The sequence below is a fragment of the Dermacentor variabilis genome, chromosome 2 (genome assembly GCF_050947875.1).
Source record: "Dermacentor variabilis isolate Ectoservices chromosome 2, ASM5094787v1, whole genome shotgun sequence".
NCBI classification, from domain to species: domain Eukaryota; kingdom Metazoa; phylum Arthropoda; class Arachnida; order Ixodida; family Ixodidae; genus Dermacentor; species Dermacentor variabilis.
Genome location: NC_134569.1, coordinates 233,003,426 through 233,028,400, shown reverse-complemented (window position 1 = coordinate 233,028,400; position 24,975 = coordinate 233,003,426).

The window sequence follows — 24,975 nt, the reverse complement described above, 5'->3', positions numbered from 1 at the left end:
CCTTTACATCTATAGGAACATTTATGTTCCGCCGCATTCCGAAACGAGGTTTTCACGGCATTTAGGTTCAATGCAATGACCGACAGCAAACCAGGTCTCACGGTAAGTTGCATACCCAAGTCGTATATAGTTCGCTTGCATATTTTGCATGAGTCTTTCCTACAAAGGCTGCACTAGACACATGCCTGACAGCGGAAGTGCTACGAGAGCAAGCAAACGAGATTGATTGTGCGTGCTGGCATCGGATCACTTAGTGGCAACTGGTGAGTGCTATGCCCAGCCGCTGCAACAAGAACAGCGTGATGCGTGGCTTTTGCATAGTTTACCGGAAAGCAAAGGGCGCGAAGATATTGATGTACCATGAGGAGAGAAAATAAATGGAGCACGACGTCAGCGACAAACTTTCGTTTCTTTAGCGAAGCCATGATATACGTAATTTTCTGAGGTTGAAAAGGCGCCCGTAGGCTGCAACAATTGATCTCATCTTGCGTATCTATAGTTCTGAAGGGGAAATAGATTGCGGCATCTATGAACTGGAGACTTCGTGCGCGCGAGGATGCACGAGACTGGAATGCGGCAAAAGCACCATTTGCGACATATCACAGTGTTGTACATTTACGCACCTCTTGCTTTGTTCCACTGAGCTGTCTAAAAGCCACGCACTCCGCTGTTCGTGTTTCACTCGTTTGGTGTACACTCTAAAACACTCTGGTATCGCAGGAGTGAAGAGGCCGATTTACTCGTCAAAGCATTGTTTTAAGTTGGCAAAATGTGAGTGGCGTGAAATGCACTGTTCATTCCGTCACCAAGGAGAGACTGAAATGTGCTTTTCACTGTACCCTTCTGAGTGACAGTAGAATGCCCGTTATATGTTTGTGGCAATAGAGAACAAAACGTAGCGTAATCTTCTGCTTCAGCTGTAGGAGGCTGGCCTCGAACATGGCGATATATCCCTCACGTATGCTGAGCAAAGAACACACCATTTTGCTCCTAAGATAACAGGCAGGCACAGTTCAAAGGAACGCGGAGCGAGCGCTCTACTTTTTCACTCGGAGTCTCTCCACCGGACGCGCGCTCAACATCGCGGAACAGCACAGCGCCAGAAAAAGGGGATCCGTCCAGCGAGCAGCAACGAAGGCCATCCAAGGGAGATGGGAGATCGTGTCACCCATCTAGCGTCGGCGCGAAAACATGACAGTCGTTCGTCGTTCGTTGGATATAACAACAAATCCTCCACGGTAAGTGAATTCTAACTTGGGTGCACATTCTGCGTATATGACATGCTATCGCCAGGGAGTCGTCGCGGCGCTTAGCCGGGGTGATAGACAACGAACGCGCTGTCTCCCGATGTCAATCGAAAAAGGCAGTCCTTGTCATAACTGCATGTGATTTTGTCACTTGCCGCTATCCGTAAGAGCTTTGAAAATCTCAAACGCTGGTATGTTCAACAAGAGGTAAGGCGAGAGGGCGCTTAAAAGGGTTTGTTCACCAGCCCATGATTCCGATCCTAGGCGGTGCGTGTTTAGCGTGCGGTTTGTGTGTTTGAATTTATTCACTATGGCGGTCTACTGTGTACGGAAGGCTGTTGAAATAAGGAGTCACATAACAGAAGGCGTCATTTCGCTGGCGGCATGCTTTTGTTATAAATAAGCCGCGTGCTTGACGATGTCTTTCGCCAGTGGGTGATCGCGACCAGTGAAGTTACATGCAGCGCCATTGGTAGTTAGAAACTTTGCCGCAGGCGTTCAGCTGCATGCTGCAATAGGTCAGTTGGACGCGTTATCTTGAACTTACTGAAAGCGCGTGAGCAATTCATGTTTTATACTGAATAAAATATAAACCCTACATAAGCGATCTTGCACGCGATAGCGACAAGCGATGCGATGGTGGTGGCTGTCGCGTTCGCTCGTCGCCTACAAGTCGTACTCCGTGCGAGCGACGATTTTGAGCGACATCTCCCCGGTGTTGCCGGTATGAGTGCAGCAATTACGCATCAAAACTAGCGTGAAGCGTGCTTTAGTAACCTAGGTTGAAGTATTTTACTTTTACTGTAAAAAGTTGCATAAAATATTTCCGAAGGTCTTTCAGTAAGTTCTTCGCACGTAGAAAAATTTAATCGTTTTAATCGCTTTAAATTTAATCCGCGCGAAGATCGGTAGTATTTGAGCGAAGTTCTACATCCAGTTCCGGCTTCACGCTATTGGCTAGTCGCTCATAGCTCTTCCGGGAGACAAGCGATGATTTCTATAGTTCCAGAACCGAGCGATTTGTTCAAGCGAGGGCCCGTTTTGTCGCTCGTCGCCATCGCACACTATATATTGCTGTCATGGGGTTTAGCCCTAAGACTGAACTGTTTTTGCTCATCTATAGAAATGGTGTGATTATATGTGTCATTTTATGTCTCCTGTTGCGGTTTTCGAACACGGCACGAATCTGAAAGGGTGCTTATGTCCACGAACACGGTGAATTGTCAAGCAGCGAGTTATGAATCGAATATAGCGGCTGCTGTGTAGAATTACAATAGCAGGGGAGCTTTACATACGCTTATTGTTTTGGACATGCCTGTGCGTTTGCTAATATGAGTTGGCGTTTCAGAGTTGTGTCATATCAACAACTAAATCACCCTTCCTCTGAAGGTTACAAGCGTAATGTGTGGATCTTGTTACTACATGGCAGATCAAAATGTGTTTATGGCTTTACTATCTTTAGTGGAGAAATAAAGCATCAAAATAACACGTCGCTTTAATTCCCTGGTAACCAGTCATCTGTCGTACACAAAACAGAGTTGGTCTAATAAACTAATAACTGCGGTCTAACGGCAACTTTTACATGCCTTCAAAGGCTCGGTTGCTGCACCACAATGCAGACAACTAACCCGTTGCTCTTCGCTACGGAGGTGTTCGTAGCTATCGTCACCCACGAGCAGCTGTCATCACGGATACCTCCGGTTATAATGTAGCCAGTGGAATGTGCGCTGCTGCCCCTCATCAATGAAACCGGCACGGGGTCACGTTGTACGCCATCTGGCGCCTGCGCCATTGGAATCGACTGTGCAAGCTCATCTGTGTCAGCGCCACCATGCGACATCTAGATGCTGGATTCCCTGTGGAAGGCCCCATCGGCACTGAAACTAGGGCTCCCGCCAAGTATAAAGCAGCCGTGATTGTCGACACCGCTCTGTGGGCTCGGTTGGTGTACCACAATGCAGACAACCCGTTGCTCTACGCAGGTTGGTAACAAGTATTCTCTTTTTGCAAAGAAGTGTAGCAATTACCTTCTGGTGCAGCTGTTGAGCCCTCGATGCTGTGTCGCTATTGCTATTGAGAGTGTTGTGCCATTCCGTCCTTGCTTCTCTTGTCAGGAGATATCGAGTTTAAACCGGGTCCCGTTAGTGCTGACCTTGTACTAAAAGAGCTGCAATAACTACCAGCCGGCCAAAAAGAAGTAGTCAGAGAAATGAAAGACATTAAGAACCAACTACTGGCAACGAATACGATGGTGTCCGATTTGACTTCCCGAGTGACAGCAGTCGAAAAGCTTTGCCTGAGCATCATCCCGTTGCGAAATGAAACTGAAGCCGGAAAAGTAGAAACTGCTAAAATTACTGACCTGGCGACTTGCTTGGAACGGCGTATGGATGACGCTGAAAACCGATCACGTAGAAATAATCTAGTCTTTTATGGTGTTCCTGATACTAATCGCTCGGAACCATCCGCCAGTCTGAAGAAGCCGTAACCCAGCTGTGCTCTCACCACCTTAACATTAAAATAGATACAACAGAAATTGAACGAGCACATCGTCTGGGGAGGCATACCGCTGGCGCCGTCGCCCTATAATTGTTAGATTTACGTACTTTAAGAAAAAAGAGACTGTCCTATCGAATGGCTGTAAGTTCAAAGGCACTGAACACAGTGTCGGCGAAGATTTTTCTAAGGCTGTGCAGAACGCCCGCAGACTGCTTGTTGCTTTTGCGAAAGCAAAATCTGCTAGCTTTTCATTGCGTTACAAAACATTGCACGTAGGTACTAAACGCTACATATTTGACGAGATATCACAGACGGTCAAAGAAAAAGCATAGCAATCGCATTGTCCCACGAATATAAGAACTCGCCCTCCCATCCCAAATAATAATCTGTCTTTTTCAGTAACTTTCACGAACACACGCAGCTTTCTGCCAAAGCGTGAACACGTATCATATATTATGACATCATCCGCCAGTAACTTACTGATACTAACAGAAACGTGGCTTACAAAAGAAATCAGTGACGCAGAAGTCCTGACCGATATTCCCAAGTTCGACGTGAATCGATGCGATCGCAGCGACGCACGTGGCGGAGGTGTTCTGATTGCCGTGAACCAATAATTGCCGCGCACACGAATTAACATCGACTGCCACTTGGAAACACTGTGGTTAAAATGTCAATGTTCCCCACAAACAGTACTGCTAGGCGTTTGTTATCGACCTCCTCACCATCAACCGGACTTTTCTAATCTCTTAAATAACATATTAAATGAAATTGCTTCAAAACATCCCAATGCTATTATTATCCTTTTTGGAGACTCTAATTTTCGCGACATTAACTGGCACAATGGCACTGCTTTACTAACAAATCAAACTGAAGCGAGTGGCTATATAGAAATGTGTTTAAATTACAATTTAACACAGCTAGTACTGGAGCCCACCCTAGTGTTGGGGACATCTGCCAATATTTTAGATCTTATACTAACCAGTCATCCTGAAAGCTTACCATCCCTTACATATATTCATGAGATTAGTGACCACAAAGTTATTCATGCAGCTTGCACTTTCGCTTCACCACCACGCGACATGCACGAGAAGACAATTTGTTTATATGACAAAGGTAACTATGAGGCTATAAATACTGAAATAAACGCATTCTTTTCTACCTTTGCAGATTAATTTACCAACCATTCGATTTATGATAACTGGCTGTTGTTTAAAAACAAACTGTGTGAACTAAAGAACCAATTTATTCCCAGGATAACCATTCGATCCAATCGACAAAAACCATGGCTTACGAGATCCTTAAAACGACTAGAAAATAAAAAAGCGCCTTTATCACCACGCTAAAGTTAAGGCAAGCTCAGTTGCGTGGAAAAAATAATACGCTGCTGAAGCTGCGTACTTATTCGGAATTCGCGATGCTAAGCAAGCCTTTTTTCACTATGACTTGCCAAACATTTTACTTACTAATCCAAGAAAATTCTGGCAGGCTATAAGCACCAAAGAAGCGCGTATCAATAATCCTACTAACGAGCTGGGTGAATCGGTGACAGATTTAACCTGCGCTAATATGTTCAACAACGCATTTTGTTCAGTCTTCACTAATGAAACGGACACAATTCCTCCCCCGCCAACCACAAATGTCAACATGTCAACTACCAAATTCATAGCACGCGGGCTCGTATCCGTGATAGAAAATATTAAGTTTTCTTCATCATCTGGCATCGATGACATGAACTCTAAACTACTAAAAAACACGAAACACATGTCTGCAGTGTTTATCTATTTATTATTTTCACAGTTACTTTCCACAGGCACCATGCCAGACGAGTGGAAGATGGGGTAGGTTACTCTAGTCTACAAATCGGGCAACAAAAGTTCTCCCCTAAATTACCGCCCCATCTCATTGACAAGTGTTCCCTGCAAGATCATGGAGCATGTAATCTACTTTCATATTATGAACTTTTTAGACGCTAACAACTTCTTTCATCCTTCACAGCACGGGTTCCGCAGGGGCCGTTCTTGCGAGACCCAGCTTGCACTATGTCTTCATGACGTTCATGCTAATCTTGACCGTATCATACAAAAAGACGCCATATTTTTTGATTACGCGAAAGCGTTTGACAAAATAGCTCATCAACGCCTATTACTAAAACTTTCTCTTTTGAATTTGCATCCTGATATCCTAAAATGGCTTCAACAATTTTTACCTAACTGCTCACAGTATGTCTCATTTAGTAACCACGCTTCAAACATTACACTCGTCACACCAGGCGTACCACAGGGGTCCGTCCTTGGCCCCTTTTTTTTTCTTAATTTAAATTAACGACTTACCCTTGCATGTGTCCTGCCATATCCGTATGTTTGCCGATGACTACGTTATTTACCGTGCAGTCAATACCATAAATGACCAAATAACTCTTCAACCTGACCTCAACCGCGTACAAGAATGGTGTGATGTTTGGCGGGTAACACTCAACTCTAATAAATGCAAGCTTTTCTCATTTACCCGTCGTCATCATCCTCTTCACTTTTTTGATCGGATTGGTGACGTCACCGTGGAATCAGTGAATCTTACAAATACCTAGGTGTCACCTTGACTAATGATTTAACCTCTAATGCGCATGTTACTAATGTTATTTCATCGGCTTGGGACAAAACCTTGGGATTACTAAGACGTCACCTTCGCCTTGCTCCATTGCATGTAAAACTGTTAGCCTATAGATCATTGGTAAGAACGAAACTCGAATACGCATCTGCCATCTGGGATCCGCCTCAAGCACATCTCGCCTACCCGCCGTGGTTGCTCAGTGGCTATGGTGTTAGGCTGCTGAGCACGAGGTCGCGGGATCGAATCCCGGCCACGGCGGCCGCATTTCGATGGGAGCGAAATGCGAAAACACTCGTGTACTTAGATTTAGGTGCACGTTAAAGAACCCCAGGTGGTCGAAATTTCCGGAGTTCTCCACTATGGCGTGCCTCATAATCAGAAAGTTGTATTGGCACGTAAAACCCCATAATTTAATATCTCGCCAATGCCCTCGAGGCAGTTCGAAATCGCGCCACCAGGTATATTCATTCCACATACTTTTACAACGTCAGCATATAATCTTTAAAAAAAGAATCTTTCTTATTGCTTCTATCCCTTCGTCGCCGCATTGCCACCCTTTCCCTCTTGCACAGGTTCTAATATTCGACGCTCAATCGACCACCATACATTGTTCCCCCAAGGCCCCGGTCACGACGCATTAGCCATCCCCAGCAGGTAGCACAACCACATTCACGCACAAATATATTTTCAGCCTCATTTTTCTACCGAGCATTTAAAGACTGGAATGGCCTTGCTCATCAAATCGCTGCCATCACCTGCTCTTCACAATTTGTTCAAGATGTAAAAACTTTTTTATGTACAGAATTGAATTCATTATAAGACTTCTTTTTATATATTGTATTCCCACCCACTATGTAATACCCCTACTACGGGGTCTTTAAGGAAGTAAAATGAAATGAAATGTAAAATGCTAGATTTCAAACTGCAGCAGCAGTCAAGTCTGTCAAAATTAACTCCATTGCGCACCTCAAATGAAAATAAGTTCATGCCTTTTAGTAAGCTTAGATGCACGGGCAGTGAACTTTCTTTTTATTATTGAAATGTGGATAACCTTGGCATAACAAGCGTTGTCGCCCTTTCTTATAGGCACATCCAGTCATAGCCATTGAACTTGAGGGCCATATTTTCATCCATAATGAGCAGCATGTTTGCAGATATGATCCTCAAATGATGGCTTGTGCAGTGGCACAACAAGAGATGGTGCGGGGGGCAAACTGGACGCATGCTTAGGATGTGTCACAAGTGGTTTTTGCGACACACCAGACCAATGACAGACTTATGACATCTGAAAATGAGCTATATTCTATTTATTAGCAGGAGTATTTTAGCATTGGTGCTCAGCGAGGATACTGTCAGTTATTTCTTTTTTTTGTTTATATCTAAAAATTGAAGTTAGTTTAGCAGTTGACTGTTGCAGTCATTTAGATAATTTCCATGCATTTCAGTAGGAAGGCTCAGAGCTAAGACTTTTTTTTACTGCCATGACCTTGACTGTCTTGATGTTGTTTTACACCATGTCCTCGTGTTTACTTTTGCACACGATATTTTTCAGGCACCCGCTTTATATAAGGCAAGAGGGCAGCTGCAAGGTCACAAGGATGTCAAAGAGCCAGCCCAGCGCGACTTCACGTCGTGCAGAGGAGCGCGCGCCAAAGAATCAAAATGTATTGCCATCCAATTTGGACAAGAAAACTAGAATGTAGGTATATTGGGTGTAGCATTTGACTAATTGTAAACAAAATCAAAATAGAATATGTCACACCAAGATGAAAATTCTCACATGCTCTAGGCAGTCATCTTAACATGGTATGTTTATGTAATGTCTCTGATGGGAAAGTCAAAATCAAGTATGCTCTTTGGAGACAAACACATAACAGCAAATTAATTGAAAAGTTAGAAATGTGTTTAAAAAACTGATTAGTTTTGTAAAGAGTGACTGCTTTTTGTCTTGCCTCTCAACAGATATGTCCATGCGATTAAAAAAAGTGGTACAATGACACTGCATATTTGCTTAGTGACGTGATACATACTTGCAATGAGCGCGGTGCCTGTGTTCACTATAAAAAGCAACAGCTCATGCTTACATACATTTAACAGCTTTAATAGAATACTTTTAACAGCAGGTGAATGCAAGGGTGCAAATACAAACCATTGTGATTCTCTACTCTAAATGCTGGCATGAAGCAGACAGATTTTCATGTCTTCCCTTTTATCTACTTTTTACACATAATTTTAGAAGTATGGCTTCCCTTTAGATTACAGAAAAGGGAAGCATTGGGCGAAGAGAATTCCACGTTTAAGAAATCATCGTTTACATGCATGGTCACAAAACCAGTTCATTGGAAACGCTCGTGCCTCCCGAAGCAAAGGCAAGGAGCAATTAAGGCCTTTAACTGTGTACACCGTGGTGCATACCTTACGTCTTAGAAGCCGGAGAGTCACTTGTAATTGAAAATTATTTCAACAATGTAAAATTGTGGTTTCTCCTTCGGTGAAATAGTCATATGATAGCTTCTCTCAGGTATTTCATATATTGATTAGGGTGACTCAATCTACTTGCCAACCAAGTATGCTAGTGGAGGTAGAGATGCGTTGAATGCAAAGAACTTAGAGCATCTGCGTAGAACACTTGTTCATCAATTGGCGGATGTGAACATGTTAAGCAAAAGCCCCTTAGTTTCATGGCTTCTCTAGACATAGTTTTTATAAAGAAGAATAAAATTAAAGCATTTTTGCGCATGGTAAATGCCTGGACTTAAGATAATGTGCACAGTGAGGCGATGTGTTAATCTTCCCAACACATATGCGCTTGTTTTGAGACAGTTCTGTGAAGTGCGATAATTTTTCTTACTTTAGCGCATCTTAACCACTTCAGCAGGAAAAAAGCTTTGGTTTCAAGTAGTTGGTTCTTTGTGGAAGTATATGCATAGTGGCATGCAAAATCCACGTGCATGGAAGGGGTATGTGAAAAAGGATGGTGCCATTCTCAATTTATGTTTTGCGTCTTCGTTTGTCTTTTTCGTGCACTTCCCTGCCTGTACTTATGCTTATGTCGCCTTTGATGCATCATATTCATCACATCTGATTTTAGGTTCACATCTGAAGCCATGCTGCACTTTAGTTAGATTGCATATTCAGCGAGTCATAAAAATTGAGTATATAATCATGCAAGCTGCTTCTCAGCTGTATAGCATTCTTACCGTAATCTGAATGAAAAACTATCATATATGACAAGAAATTTAATACTCAAGATTTTAATAGCAATGCTCCTTGAAACTGTATACTCATTTGCTACACGCTAGATAATATTGAAAATCTAATTTTATTTATCTGTGAGAAAGTGCAATGGATCAATCCCAACAGCACCAGGAAACTACTTTCGTGAGGAGGCCAACCGAATAGGAAATATGATACGCCTCTGTACCGCTTTGAGACCGGGAAGGATATTACTGTAGAATCACGACAAGACGCACTTAGAAACAATGGGGGGAGCCATACATGAATAACTTGATGTGATATATAAGCAAAGCTAGATAACCTGCGGACTCACCTGAGAATATACAACGCATTTCCAAATGCACTGTACTTTCATTCAGGAGCATCCATACGCTGTACAAGACGTTATCAAATGGGCTGCTGTCTTAGAATATGGTACACAAAAATTTTCTTGCACAATTTATCTACATTACCAGCCCCATGCTTAGCAGCTTATCTGGTAACCTCTGTCATATAAGTGCATGCATTTTGTGCCAGAAATGTGTTTGATGGTCAGTAAAGTGGCGCATATTTATCTTCGATCATAGTGACAGTACTTTGTGACATTGCACAAATTTTTTCTATATTTAACTTTCCATTGTGTAATCTATTTTTGAAAGGAAGGAGCGCTTTGAAATTAAAGAATATTTCAACACTGTTATACTAATGAAACTTTCGAGAATAATGTTTTAATCACAAGATGTGTTCTAAAGTTCATGGCCATCGTTGTAATCTGATTTTGTTTGTCAGTATGTCTAAAATTATTACTGAGTTTGTCTTGTGACTGATGAATAAAGATTTTGACCTTTTAAGAAAGCAAATGTTCCATTTGAGTAACTTGGCGACTGCAGATGACATCCCACTGACCAAGCGTAAGTGCAGGAGCAGCTTATGAAGGGATCAAATATTCCCCACATGTAAGTATTGTTAATCCCTTCTAACGTAACCATGGACCTACATAAAGCTTTTACCCTATTTGGAAGAGTACTGGCACTCTGCTCTGAAGGAGTACAAGCACTCTGCTTGGGGAAGTAGAAACGCTCGGCTTGGTGGAGTAGAAGTGCTCCGTTTGGAGGTGTAGAAGCACTTGGTGTGGGGGAGTACTATTACCCCTGTGGGGAGAGTATTGGCACTCTGACGAAGAGTACTAGCACTCGCTTGCGGTGGAGTAACAAAAATCTGTCAGGAGTTGTCCTATTCTCTCTCAAAGAGGGACGATCTACTCTCGAAAAGAGTGAAATATGGGACAAGCACATACTCCCTCAAAGAGAGTTCCCGGAACTCTCTTTGAGGGGGTATGTCGCCCCATAAGACCAGTTAACCGGCGTCCTGCTGGTTCATGCTTTCTAGATAAACAAATAGGTGGCGTTCCAAATCTGTACTACTTCTAGAATATTGTAGAAAAAAACACAAAATTGATTGATCAGCCGGTGTCGTTACAGGCGTAGGAAGCTGTACGATATAGACATAGACGTTCTACTGAAGAAGGAAGCGGTTCTTGCCAGAGTGTCATGATACTTGTTATCATAACAGCCCAACGAAAAAGCAGGCGAAAACGAGGAAGAAGAGACGATCGCAGGTACTGTCTTTCAGCTGAAGCAATAACACAGCAATAACGGATGGCAGATGATTTCATCTGCACTCGGAACCAGAAGTTGCGGCAACTGACGTTCTGTTTGACGAAGGAAGCTGACGTGACGAATTGAGTGAGGGAGAAGCGCTGCGTAGATTGGTAAGCGAAAGGCATTTAAGGTAGTCGGCGAAAACGTCTATGGAAGAATATACTTAGACTACCGTTGTAAATGCCACTTAGCGTGGTACGTGTGCGTTTTCTACAGAGTAAGATAATTTAGGAAGCAAAAATTTCCTCTCTTTGACTATTATTCTATATTACGCATCGACCGCATTCAGAGGGTTGCATACCAAATGTGACCGGCGTGACATCCAGGAATACGAAAAACGACCTTGTTGCTCCTTTGTAAGCAAGAAATGCGGCTCTCTAAAGTGTGTTTTCAAAAAGCGATGTCGATGTCTTGGCTCTAAACGGGAAATAAAAGCGATTGTCATGTTTTCGTTGGCTTTCAGTGACTTCGCTTGTCACAGGCTACCAAAGATAAAGTAACACGTGCCGAAGCTAGATCTTTGCCAAAGCCGAAATCCCCTGGTAAAACATTGCGTAAGAGAAATATCATCATAGTTCTACGCGAGGCCCAACAATAGCGTGTTTCCACTGCTGCCTGCGCTGTCCTGGCCATTACAACACGCGATTGCATTAAACATTTTCTTGTCACCTGACCATCAGTAGGACGCATCAAACAACTCGGAAGAATTCGGAAACGTTGTGCTATCTGCACCTGTCCACAACAAACCACACTTTTACACAGTGGCCCTTCTTTCCTGTCAGGTAATCTTTCGGCGTAGACGATACAATGTACGGTACACACCACGGTACAGCACCGATGCACGCCGCAATATAAAAAGTGACGCCAAAGGAGCAGTGCCCTTTTGTAGTGCTTCAGTCACTGCACGTATCAAGTAAAATTCAGGGTAGCAAGAACACCAAAGAACTTACAGGAGCAGCGCCATACATTCTACATCGTGTTTGCAGCATGGAGCTGGACGCCAAATGAGAGCCACTTTCCCTGTCAGCGTTCAATCTCCGCACATCTCCTGCTTTCATTTCACGAATTGCCGAAAAGGCCACATTCGCGCCAGGGGGAGTATTCTCTCCTCTGAATTTGGCCAGCGGCTCCATTGAAAGGTGGCCGTCTGGCCATCGCCGCTGCAAGCTTTCTCACGAGAACGGTGCAGCGATTTCCGATGTTAGAAGGCTGCTTCTACTCAACTACTTGTTCAACGAATACATTCGCACGTATGAAAGGTTTCGATGGTAGGAGCCGCTTACCATTATACGCTGCTGATCGCTGCACTGTGAAATTTCATAGTCGCCAGGTCGTGAATATAAAGTGGCACTCATGTCTCCTTCTAGCTTTCATTTCAATTAAACCTTTTTCAGCATAAAGTGGGTAGCTGGTATTTACACTGGCTAGCCTTCCTGTATATTCCTCCCTTCTCCATCATTTGCTGTGGATAATCCAGGTATGATTACATCGACAGCCTACTCGAGAGTTTCGAGAGTTCTTTATTGTGCGTAATATTGCGCATATTGTGCACCATGCAATGCACTTTTGTGCAATACAGGGTGCAGTCATCCACGCTTGCTGCTCCGAACACTCGACGAGACTACCCGCGCCCGAGTTAATCACGAGTTAATTTCTGGAATCAGATCCCGCCAAACATGAGCCAAGGCAGGCTTCCTGCGCCACTACTATTGCACAGAAGCCTTGGATGATGCGACGGAAATCCTATAAGCCAGCTTCACATTTCGCCAGAGCCATCGCCTTGCCATTGCTGTGGACAATCCAGACACGATCCCATCAACGGCCTACTCACCGCTCTTTTGTGCATTACAGATGTGTAAAACAACTTCATTATCTAAATATTAGCCTCATGCCTAGGTCGTCCTCCAGCTATGGGCGATGATAGATCTGATGCGGGGAGCAATACGGGCGAAAGGGTCTTTGAAAAAACGACCACAATGGGAAGAAACCTGCTGCCTTGTTTTTTTTTTTGCTGAGTGCTAAAATTATTAACAGGGATAAGAACCTAAGGCGTGAGCTTAGTTCACTTAGGCAGTCTATAGATTTCATGAGCGAAAGCATCGAGGAATTCAAGGAAGCACTTGGTATTGTGCAGAGGGAATTAGGCGAAGTGCAGGCGGAACAAAGTCGACTTAGAAGTGAAAACAGCCGCCACTGTAAAGAGTTGCAGGCTACTAGACCTGAACTGATGCTATGGATCCCGGCACACACTGGATTGAGCACCTCCAGCGAAGCGGCTCACCGCTGGAGGCCTGGAGGCCTCACTCACCGAGCACCATCGGAGGAAGAGCCGCCGCGGGGTACTGCAAACGTCTGGGCGTGGGAGGATAGTATGACCAGGTTCCTTGACATCACGACACACTATCAGTTACAAAGACGCATATACCAAATCCCTCACGCTAGGTTAGACCGAACCAAGCAGTACAGTTCAGACAATTACAAACGGATGCTTAATGAAACCCCAGACTCATGCACGCCATGTTTCCAGACATATACACTACAAACAGATGCACATCGTGTGGCGAGGTTGGCACACTTAATCACATGTTATGGGAATGTCAGAACTTAACAAGCATGTCGGGCAGTGCCGACCCCTCCGTCTCTTCTACCGCCAGCCTCCGCTCGCGCTGGAAGACCGCACTGCTCCGCACTGCTCAGCTCGAACCTGACAGCACAACTCTGGGCCGTCCAGCGAGCTGATGAAGCCGCTTCGAGACAAGGTCTCGGAACTGCGTCCACGGCGGGTGCATAGACCCAGTAAATCGACGCCCGACTCAAATCTTACTGATATTAAAGTAAAGTTTACGCTCTCTCTTTGTTAGGACGAGAACCCTTATTGCCACTGCACGCATCCATTCCATCCGCCGCAGCAGAGACTAGCGAGTATGCGTCTGACGCCATCACCAGAGCAGCCCAAGCACGCGAAATTGCCCGAGCTCGCCTCCTGGCCTCCCAAGAGAAGCAACGGCGTTTAGACCATCGCCAAGGCAGAGCCTCTACTTTTCGCCTGCATCTCTAGTACACCTGTGGTCCCCGACTTCTCACGTTGGCCTGTCCGAAAAACTCCTGTCACAGTACACAGGCCCATATCGAGTGCAGCGTGCCGTGACTCTAGTTACGTATGAAATCGCCCCAGTCGGTACCAGTGCCCCATCCGCCGCGAATCGCACTGACGTTGTGCATGTCGCACGCCTCAAACCATGTTACTATCCTGTTATCACCGATGTTTAGACGCGCCGGTATGGTGCTTCTGCCGCCGGGGTTAATGATTCATGCATATTGCGGGTTTCTTGTGTACGATGGACGCCGGTGCCCGACGGCGTCGACGAACGCTCTCTGGCTCTCGAGCTGTCGGCTGAACTGGCCAGCGCTGCAGTTATCCTTTCTAGATATACTTTGTACGTAGTCTGTAGTTCTTATTGCTTCGTTTGCGTAACAATATTTTAACCGGACAAATTTTTCTTGAACAACAAAGTGAACTGACTATGAAAAACTGTCACTGCCACCTTCGAACATGTGGTTCTCTGACTTGGACGATTTAAACGCTAACATGCACTGTGCTATGCTAATAGAAACACTGAATGGTATAATTGCAGAGTGCACTCAAATAAAAGTAAAAAGACCATATATGCATCCAATATGTCCAAGGATGTCACAGAGCGTACTGAATCTAACTAAGGCGCGAGATTATTGGCCTGTTAAAGTGAAACAACATTAGGCAACACGCACTACTTTAATCAATATAAGACGTACGGGAACAAAGCCTTGGCAGGAATACGTATACAGAAGATTTATTACAGTAACCAGATGAACACGTCATCTCACAATCCAAAAATATAATGCGTTACCATAAACTCTAATATTAATCCTACAATTTCATAGCGAATTAGCGAATTTTCCCATCGATAGCCACAGGATGCGATGCGTCATCAACAAGTGAAGACTTTAACCATAGCTTTTGTGTAGGTAAAAGCGAACTTTTGACATGGAACGGAGGTTCGAGCCATCTTAGCCTGCTTGATATAATGTTCCTTTGGCTACATTGATATTTTAATAGAGAAAGTAATAGCAAATACAAATCTATCAGACGGGGGAAAGGCTCCTGGTTTTGATGGTATTGCAGTGTCCGTACTGAAAAACGTTATAAAAATCTGGGTACATCCTCTCGCTACGTTATTTAACAAAGCATTTTACACGCGAACGTACTCGGAATTATTCAAAGTAGCAAGAGTGATCGCTCTTTATAAATGTAGGGACCCCAATCATTTGCCTAATTATCGACGTATATCTGCATAAACATAATTTTTGAAAAAATACTAGCTAGTAGAATAACAAAACTTCTATATAAAAATAGCATCCTGTCCCTGCGTCAACACGGCTTTCAGAAGTCTCGATCGACAACTACGGCTGTTATGTCTTTAATTGATGTGCTCAATGAAGCGTTGAACAACAAAATATCAATATCAACGATATCAGCACCCCAACACCATAGCTACGGAGCAACCACGGCGGGTTATGGAAATGAAAAGACTTCGATTTCTAGGCTTTTTCTTAAGCTTTTTAAAGAGATATCTTGATAGCCTTAAACTATAATTGCTCATCGATGAGCCCACCTCAAGTCCCCCTAACATTACTGGGGGCGTATCACAAGAATCGGTACTTTGGCCAATATTATTTACAATATACATGAACGACCTTCCAGACTGCCTAAATGAAGCACATGCCTTCATGTGCGCTGACGACAGAGCTCTTGTGGACCGCAGTAAATTTTTAAATAACAGCGTTAAAACAATCAACAGTGAGCTTCAGTACATTAACAAATGATTTGAAGCTAATCGGCTTTCCTTAAATACAAAAAAAAAACTAAATTTGTTATTTTTAGGTCCCCGTTAAAAAAAGCCATTTCAGGAGCCATGCTACATTACGATTGGCCGTTATGAAATAGGAAAAGTCCACTCATTGCTCTATTTACAGGTAACCCTCAATGGCGGTCTGAAATGGAAGCCTCATAACGACAGGCTGTGTGGCAAACTCTCTTCCGCATGCTTCGTACTGGAAAAATCGCCGAGTAATTTAAGGTTTGAAACATTGAGCACCTTATATTTTTACTCGTTCACACTCGCTTAGCCTATTGCATTGAAGCCTTGGGATTTACCTACAGAACATACTTGGAGCTTGTAGTACAACAGCAGTAAAGAGCTTCGCGGATAATAAACTACGCTAGCTTTACTACATCGTCAAGAAGTCTTTCTCTTCCGAACAAAGTCATGTCACTATCGCACTTGGCAGAGTACCGCGTTGTCTTATTAGTGTGCTAGATAACGAGATGCAACACGCATTTTCCTGCCACTATCCTCAATGACTCGACATTCAGTAGTAGCGCAGCCTTTATCGAGAAATTTCTGGTCCCGATGTGTCACAACCAGTACGACCAGCGACGCATACCTTATATAGGTGTCAAAATATGGCACTCGCTTCCTGCAAACATTAGGCAATAAATTAATTTTATTACAATGGTAAAATAGTTCTTTCTTTCTGATCTAAACGGACTAGGCTTTAACGAAAATTATAACGATGACAACAACTGGATTCAGCGCTGCTGTTACGCTTTCTTGTTGCTTCTTTTATGTGTGTACGGATGTATAGTAATGTTAGTGTACATGCCGGTGTATCCTTGTTCTTACTCGACATACTGTGCATCAAATGTGTCTATAGCGTATCAGTGTATATTGTTGCTGCGTTGATTGAATATTAATTACGTGTTACCGTTATGAACACAGCTAATGTGGGACAATGTTTAACCAATTATTTTATGTGTAACCATTACAGACATTCTTACCGTCAGCATGCACGTGTGTGGGCTGCCGTGGGAGGGAGGCCATGGGTCTTGTCTCGGATGCGTGCTGCCTCACTCGCGGTGGGGAGTTCGCGTCTTGGCCGACATTTGGCAATTTGGACAGCAACTAAGCCTTTGCGCTTTTGGGTGCTGATGGCTGTGGCGTCAGCATGCGGGGAATGGCACGCGCCCAAGCAACGAGTGTCCGTTGATTTTTTCTCCTATGATGGTCTGCATCATTGTATAGTGGTTTTTGTTCGGATGCATTTCTTTTTTTTTCTTTTCTGTGAATTTCATCCAAAAGAAAAAAAATGATTGTGCCCGTGTCTGTATCCTTTATTTTTCTTTGCCTCATTGCATGGATCCATAGCTAGCCTATGGCTAAGGATGCAGACGTTGTCGCATAACACTATTGTATCTTCATCTGAATAAAGTTATTATTATTATTATTATTATTATTATTATTATTATTATTATTATTATTATTATTATTATTATTATTATTATTATTATTAATACCAAGACGTCTTGCAATCCTCGTTCAGGCTGATCTCCCGGGTTCCCTATACTTCCCCAAAACTACGCTCTCCAGCTCGCAGACTACGATTTACACATGAATTGTATCATTGGCGCTTACATCATGATGTGGAGCAGAGAATATTTGAGTGCGAGAACGTCTTCTTGAAGAAAAATTCACCCGATGATATCATGTCTCTCGTGATGAGAAGCACAGCCATCTGGCACGAACGCTAGCCGCCACGACGCTGCACAGTTCCCTGGTGAGACAGGCTGCTAAGTTACAATGGAAGCCTGTTTATTTTAGTATTGAGATGCGTGGTCAAGCAGCACATGTCTCACCTGTTAGCGAGATCCCTGCAACGCCCAAAGAGAAGCCCACGCAGCGGGCGATGCGCCGATACACCGCGAAGGGGTTATATGCTAATCCGGGCCGAACGTGCCGCATCTACCACGGAGCACCACAACATGACCGCTTCCTGAAGTCGACCTGTTCCATTGTTCGATTGAAATCAAGTATTGCATGATTCTATTGGAAATTTTCTTGCTGAATATCTTTTGCAATAGGGTAAGCAAGCGAATGTGACTATAATTCTATAACGCCTGCGTACTTATGGCTTAGTATAATTTTGGTATTCTTCAGAGTCTGCAGTGGTGGCGTAGAGGTTGAACACCCGCCTCGCGTGCAAGAGGTCCGTGGTTCGAATCCCGGTGCTGGCAATTTTCCACAGGATTAAAGAAAAAATCCGCGTGTTGATAAAATTGCACAAACAGGCCTGGAGTGTGGCCTGATCCTGGTGACCAGAACCGGTAATGCACTCCCTCACCAGAGCAGGATTGGCCACCCTGGTGCAGTAGTGGCGACAACCTCCTATATGAACACATCAATCAAAACCCGGCGCTCAGTCCCGAGCAGCTGCGAAGCAACTGACCACGGCGGCGGTCAGACCTGCGACGCAGCAGAGGGTGCTAAGAATGACTGGCTCCGGACAGGCCGCCATTGGAATATGAACCTGGGAACGTTTAACGCTAGAACGTTATCTAGTGAGGCGAGTCTAGCAGTGCTATTGGAGGAATTAGAGGGCAGTAAATGGGATTTAATAGGGCTCAGTGAAGTTAGGAGGCCCAAAGAAGCCCATACAGCGCTAAAAAGCGGCCACGTCCTGTGCTACCGGGGCTTAGCGGAGAGAAGAGAACTAGGAGTCGGATTCCTGATTAATAAGAATATAGCTGGTAACATACAGCAATTCTATAGAATTAACGAGAGGGTGGCAGGTCTTGTGAAACTTAATAAGAGGTACAAAATGAAGATTGTACAGGTCTACGCCCCTACATCCAGTCATGATGACCAGGAAGTGGAGAGCTTCTATGAAGACGTGGAATCGGCGATGGGTAGAGTGAAAACTAAATACACTATACTAATGGGCGACTTTAATGCCAAGGTAGGCAAGAAGCAGGCTGGAGACAAGGCAGTGGGGGAATATGGCATAGGCACTAGGAATAGCAGGGGAGAGTTATTAGTAGAAATTGCGGAACAGAATAACATGAGGATAATGAATACCTTCTTCCGCAAGCGGGACAGCCAAAAGAGGACCTGGAGGAGCCCGAACGCCGAGACTAGAAATGAAATAGACCTCATACTCTGCGCTAACCCTGGCATTATACAAGATGTGGACGTGCTCGGCAAGGTGCGGATTAGCGTAGACCTGACGAGGGTCGGAAGAAACTGGTACATAAGAAGCCGAATAATGAGTTAGCGGTGAGAGGGAAAATAGAGGAATTCCAGATCAAGCTACAGAACAGGTATTCGGATTTAACTCCGGAAGAGCACCTTAGTGTTGAATCAATGAACGACAATCTTGTGGGTATCAATAAAGAGTGTGCAATGGAAGTCGGTGGTAACTCCGTTAGGCAGGATACCAGCAAACTATCGCAGGAGACGAAAGATCTGATCATGAAACGCCAATGTATGAAAGCATCTAACCCTACAGCTAGAATAGAACTGGCAGAACTTTCGAAGTTAATCAACAAGCGTAAGACAGCTGACATAAGGAAGTATAATATGGATAGAATTGAACATACTCTCAGGAACGGAGGAAGCCTAAAAACAGTGAAGAAGAAACTAAGAATTGGCAAGAATCAGATGTGTGCGTTAAGAGACAAAGCCGGCAATACCATTACTAATATGGATGAGACAGTTCAAGTGGCTGAGGATTTCTATAGAGATTTATACAGTACCAGTGGCACCCTCGACGATAATGGAAGAGAAATTAGTCCAGAGGAATTCGAAATCCCAAAGGTAACGCCAGAAGAAGTAAAGAAAGCCTTGGGAGATATGCAAAGGGGGAAGGCAGCTGGGGAGGATCAGGTAACAACAGATTTGTTGAAGGATGGTGGACAGATTGTTCTAGAGAAACTGGCCACCCTGTATACGCAATGCCTCATGACCTCGAGCGTACCGGATTCTTGGAAGAACGCTAACATAATCCTAATCCATAAGGAAGGGGACGCCAAAGACTTGAAAAATTATAGACCGATCAGCTTACTGTCCGTTGCCTACAAACTATTTACTAAGGTAATCGAAAATAGAATCAGGAACACCTTAGACCTCTGTCAAGCAAAGGACCAGGCAGGATTGCGTAAAGGCTACTCAACACTAGATCATATTCACACTATCAATCAGGTGATAGAGAAATGTGCGGAATGTAACCAACCCTTATATATAGCTTTCATTGATTACGAGAAAGCGTTTGATTCTATCGAAACCTCAGCAGTCATAGAGGCATTACGGAGTCAGGGTGTAGACGAGCCGTATGTAAAAATACTGAAAGATATCTATAGCGGCTCCACAGCCACCATAGTCCTCCATAAAGCAAGCAACAAAATCCCAATAAAGAAAGGCGTCAGGCAGGGAGATACGATATCTCCAATGCTATTCCCAGCGTGTTTAGAGGAGGTATTCAGAGACCTGGATTGGGAAGAATTGGGGATAAAAGTTAATGAAGAATACCTTAGTAACTTGCGATTCGCTGATGATATTGCCTTGCTTAGTAACTCAGGGGACCAACTGCAATGCTTGCTCACTGACCTGGAGAGGCAAAGCAGAAGAGTGGGTCTAAAAATTAATATGTAGAAAACTAAAGTATTGCTTAACAGTCTCGGAAGAGAACAGCAATTTACAATAGGCAGCGAGGCACTGGAAGTTGTAAGGGAATACATCTACTTAGGGCAGGTAGTGACGGCGGATACGGATCATGAGACGGAAATAATCAGAAGAATGAGAATGGGCTGGGGTGCGTTCGGCAGGCATTCTCAGATCATGAACAGCAGGTTGCCATTATCCCTCAAGAGAAAAGTGTATAACCAGCTGTGTCTTACCAGTACTCACCTATGGGGTAGAAACCTGGAGGCTTACGAAAAGGGTTCTACTCAAATTGAGGACGACGCAACGAGCTATGGAAAGAAGAATGATAGGTGTAGCGTTAACGGATAAGAAAAGAGCAGATTGGGTGAAGGAACAAACGCGAGTTAATGACATCTTAGTTGAAATCAAGAAAAAGAAATGGGCATGGGCAGGAAATGTAATGAGGAGGGAAGATAACCGATGGTCATTAAGGGTTACGGACTGGATCCCAAGGGAAGGGAAGCGTAGCAGGGGGCGGCAGAAAGTTAGGTGGGCGGATGAGATTAAGAAGTTTGCAGGCATGGCATGGCCACAATTAGTACATGACCGGGGTTGTTGGAGAAGTATGGGGGAGGCCTTTGCCCTGCAGTGGGTGTAACCGGGCTGATGATGATGATGATGATGATGATGATGATGATGATGATGATATTCTTCAGGCTCTTTAGAACAGTTCAAGTCATGAGGCATTGTGCATAAAGGGCAGAAGCTTTTCAAGCGTGATATCTCCTCCATCTTTGATTAAACAGACTATTATTCCTCCTTCACCTGCCGCGTTTCCCTGGGTCTTCTATTGCAACGTCCTTCTAACTTCATCGCTATCCATCGAAGGAGCCTCTGTATGCTCTTAAGCACTGCATTGAGTGAAATGAACGTGGCTGCTCTAGGTACTGTACAAGTCAACGCTGATGACATTACGCTCTTCATCTTTCAGTGCATACATCTTTACCTGTCCTGTTTCATGTTGCATTCATCTTATTCTGCTTCCTCCATCTCTCCCCGTCATGATTTCTAATATCCCTTACTTTCTTGTTCATCGGTTTTGACAGTTCAGCGAATTCTATCTGATGCATTGATTAGACACTTTCAGCCTTCGTCGTACCTTTATAAGGTCCTTTGCTACTTGAGAAAGCTTACGTACTGGTGGCCTTGATGCCTTACCTCCCACTTCAATGGCAGCTTCTGAAATCAGCCTAGTTACGGCTTCGTTCATTACATCTATGTTATCTTCGTCTTCGTTTCTACAGGTGCATATTTAAAAACGAAAGTTACCGCGCTAAGCAGACGAGAAAAAAGTGAGATACAAACGTCATATACGGGCCGTAACCAAATGACCGAATTTTACGCTTTTTCGTTTCGAATTGAGAGGAATGTTAGACCTCTCTAGGATCCCTGCGCTTCACCCAACTCCTCTACATGCTGCACTATGCTGGTATCGGCAGAGAGTATAAAATCTATTTCATTTCTTGTGTTTGCAATAGAGCACTTCACGTTTTAGCACTAGAGCTTTCAGAGGCAAGTACGATTGTACAATGAGTTCTTGTATGCTCATCTTCACGTCACTAGCCACTCGGCTGAGGCTGCGAGGAAGCTTTCGAGAACTTCGTCGAACTGTTTGGCAATCTACCCAGATCCCCCGGGAAATCCAACTGCTTCAGTTTCGTACTCTCTTGCCTGTGAGAGAGCAATCGCCCAAGTGCCTGATTCACAACCCGGAAAACTTAAACTGACGGGTGTTCTTTGGGACCTAAGTTCGTGGTTGAGTCCAGACCTACAGGCTGCCATTAGGCAAGTCTTTCGGTGTGAATCTGAGCAAGAGTTAGAGCGCTCCATAGCAGACGGTATCGGCACCTGGAGCCGCTGTAACCCAATTTTCAAAACTTCCCGTGAAACGCGTTACTTGTTTCTTTAAAACAACATTTCTTATGCGTGCCCCCCGCAGAAAAACAGACTGGCAGCCGTGTCTGTCCAGCTGTATAAGGATAAGGCGCGACACACGATTTCTTCCACAACAAGGTGTCTCCGAAAAAGAACAGAAGAAAAGCCAAGGTTATTTGACGCAGGTATATCCTCGAATCAGTTCAAAACCTCCTGTCCAAATCAAAGATTGAATTTCCTGAGGCTTCCTAACTGCGAGAACTGCGAAACCTGCCTTCTGGGCTTAATGATTGAAAAAATGGCCCGGGGGAAAAATGTGTCGCTGTTTCCTTAGAGTAAAACCTAAATTGTTCAAACGTGGACTACCGGTTCCTTGACAAGAACACTGGTCAGTACAGCAATTTGCCATCTCACGATGCAATGAAAGTCCGTTTGCCTTTTCAGTTGACGTTAAGTACCCTTATTATGTTATACCACATGTCTCACTACTTAATTTCACTGATGAATGCACGGATCAATACATTGATGAATTTGGCCCTTCAGTGTTTCAGACTCAGTCTGGCATCAGTGTCCGCGGCTTTTTGGAATTACTTTGTTTCTATTTACAGCAGACGAAAATCCATTAGGTGGCATACCTCACCTACAAAAGGAAGGCATTTTCATCGGATCATGCATCGCTCTCATAATCAGTGATCTGTTTTAGCAAATCACAGGTCTGTGTTGGATGAATTCATTATTACTATAATGTCTTCAGTGCTTTGAGATATGTTGACAACTTTTTCGTTTTTCTTTAGAGTGATGTAAGTTCGTACAAGTCTCATGCTTCTACATTTCTGAGCACAGCATGTAAATGTTTCAGACCACTTAAAGGGATCCATGAAATTTCAGAGAAAGCTGTGGTAAGGTTCCTTCACGTTACGCTATTTTAGCACGAAAGTGCTTCTTGATGGATTTGCTACCCACGTGTCAACAAACCACTTCTTTCATTCAACTCCGTGCACTCTAAATTTATAAATCGTGGTATTGTTAAATCATGTTTTTAAGATTTCTGAAGAAACTTCTACAAACACAAAATAATTGGCAGCTTTCGTGAGGAATCTGAAAGGTTATCTTCTGCAGGCTATCCAACTTTTGTACAAGTCTTTGTTGCTGAAGGCCGGCTGCGCATCTTTTTCTATGTTGAGAATGTGAATTCACATTGACCAACTCGGTATAGACAAAAATTGCAGTAATTCCGTACATACAGAGAATCGCGCACAATCTTAAAAAGGTCGCCCATCGCGTTAACGTCGAAAGTTGTATTCTCTTCCTCGGAAAAATTAGACAACCTTGGCAATATCGCCGTCCCATCATCTAGGCCCAAACGAAGGTGCCTTATCATACACCAAAATAAATGTATAGACTGCGCAAACAACGTGGTCTATCGAATCCCCCTGTCCTGTGCCAAATGTTACATTAAATAGATGGGCCGACGTGCAAATAAAAGGTTGAAAAAACACATGTACAATGTTGACCACGCAAACCAGGGTTTGCTTTCTGCCCACTGCTACACGTGTGAATACAAGGCTATAAAAACTAAAGTGTAGCATCAGCGCAAAACACGTCCGCCAGAAGCCGTCATGGCCATGAGATTCAGGGCTGTGATGATATAAGTGAAGTACTTGAGCAAAACGAGAACACGGTGAAAGTAGGAGCCAACGTTTCGAAAAGAGGACTTGTCGTTTTCAAGGCGACATATGCTTTCCTCGCCACAGTATATATAGGTGGGGTTCTAAAGGGGGGAAGGCGCAAGGCGGGGGGGTGCAGAAATGAGCGAAGGTGTGTTAGCGACAAGGGTGTCGAATTGAGAGTAAAGGAGGGCTGTGCACAAGGCCAGGGACACGGCCGTCTTTCAATTACGTGTCAACGGCTGTGTGTCAGCCGGCGTGTCTCGTGGTCGTCGGCTATCGTGTTTCTGAAAGAGATAATAGAAGGAGCAAAGAAAACGGTGCTCGTAAAAAAAAAGAAACAAAAAGAAAACGAGACATTGCAATGAAATGAATAAATAAATAGATAAAAGACCGAAAGAAAGAAAATACTATGCAACCAAACTATGTGTTGTTGCCTATAGCTTGAACTTTATCATAGCGAATAGATTCTAAAGCTCCTTTGAAACGTTTATGCCTATTGCTTGGAATGTCTTGTACTTATGCATAAGGTATGATTCTTCGTATTTTCTTTCTCGTTCAGAACGAAAATTTGATTATAAGATGGAGAGTTTAAGTTCATCAAAGTTATGACCTGGTTTGTTGA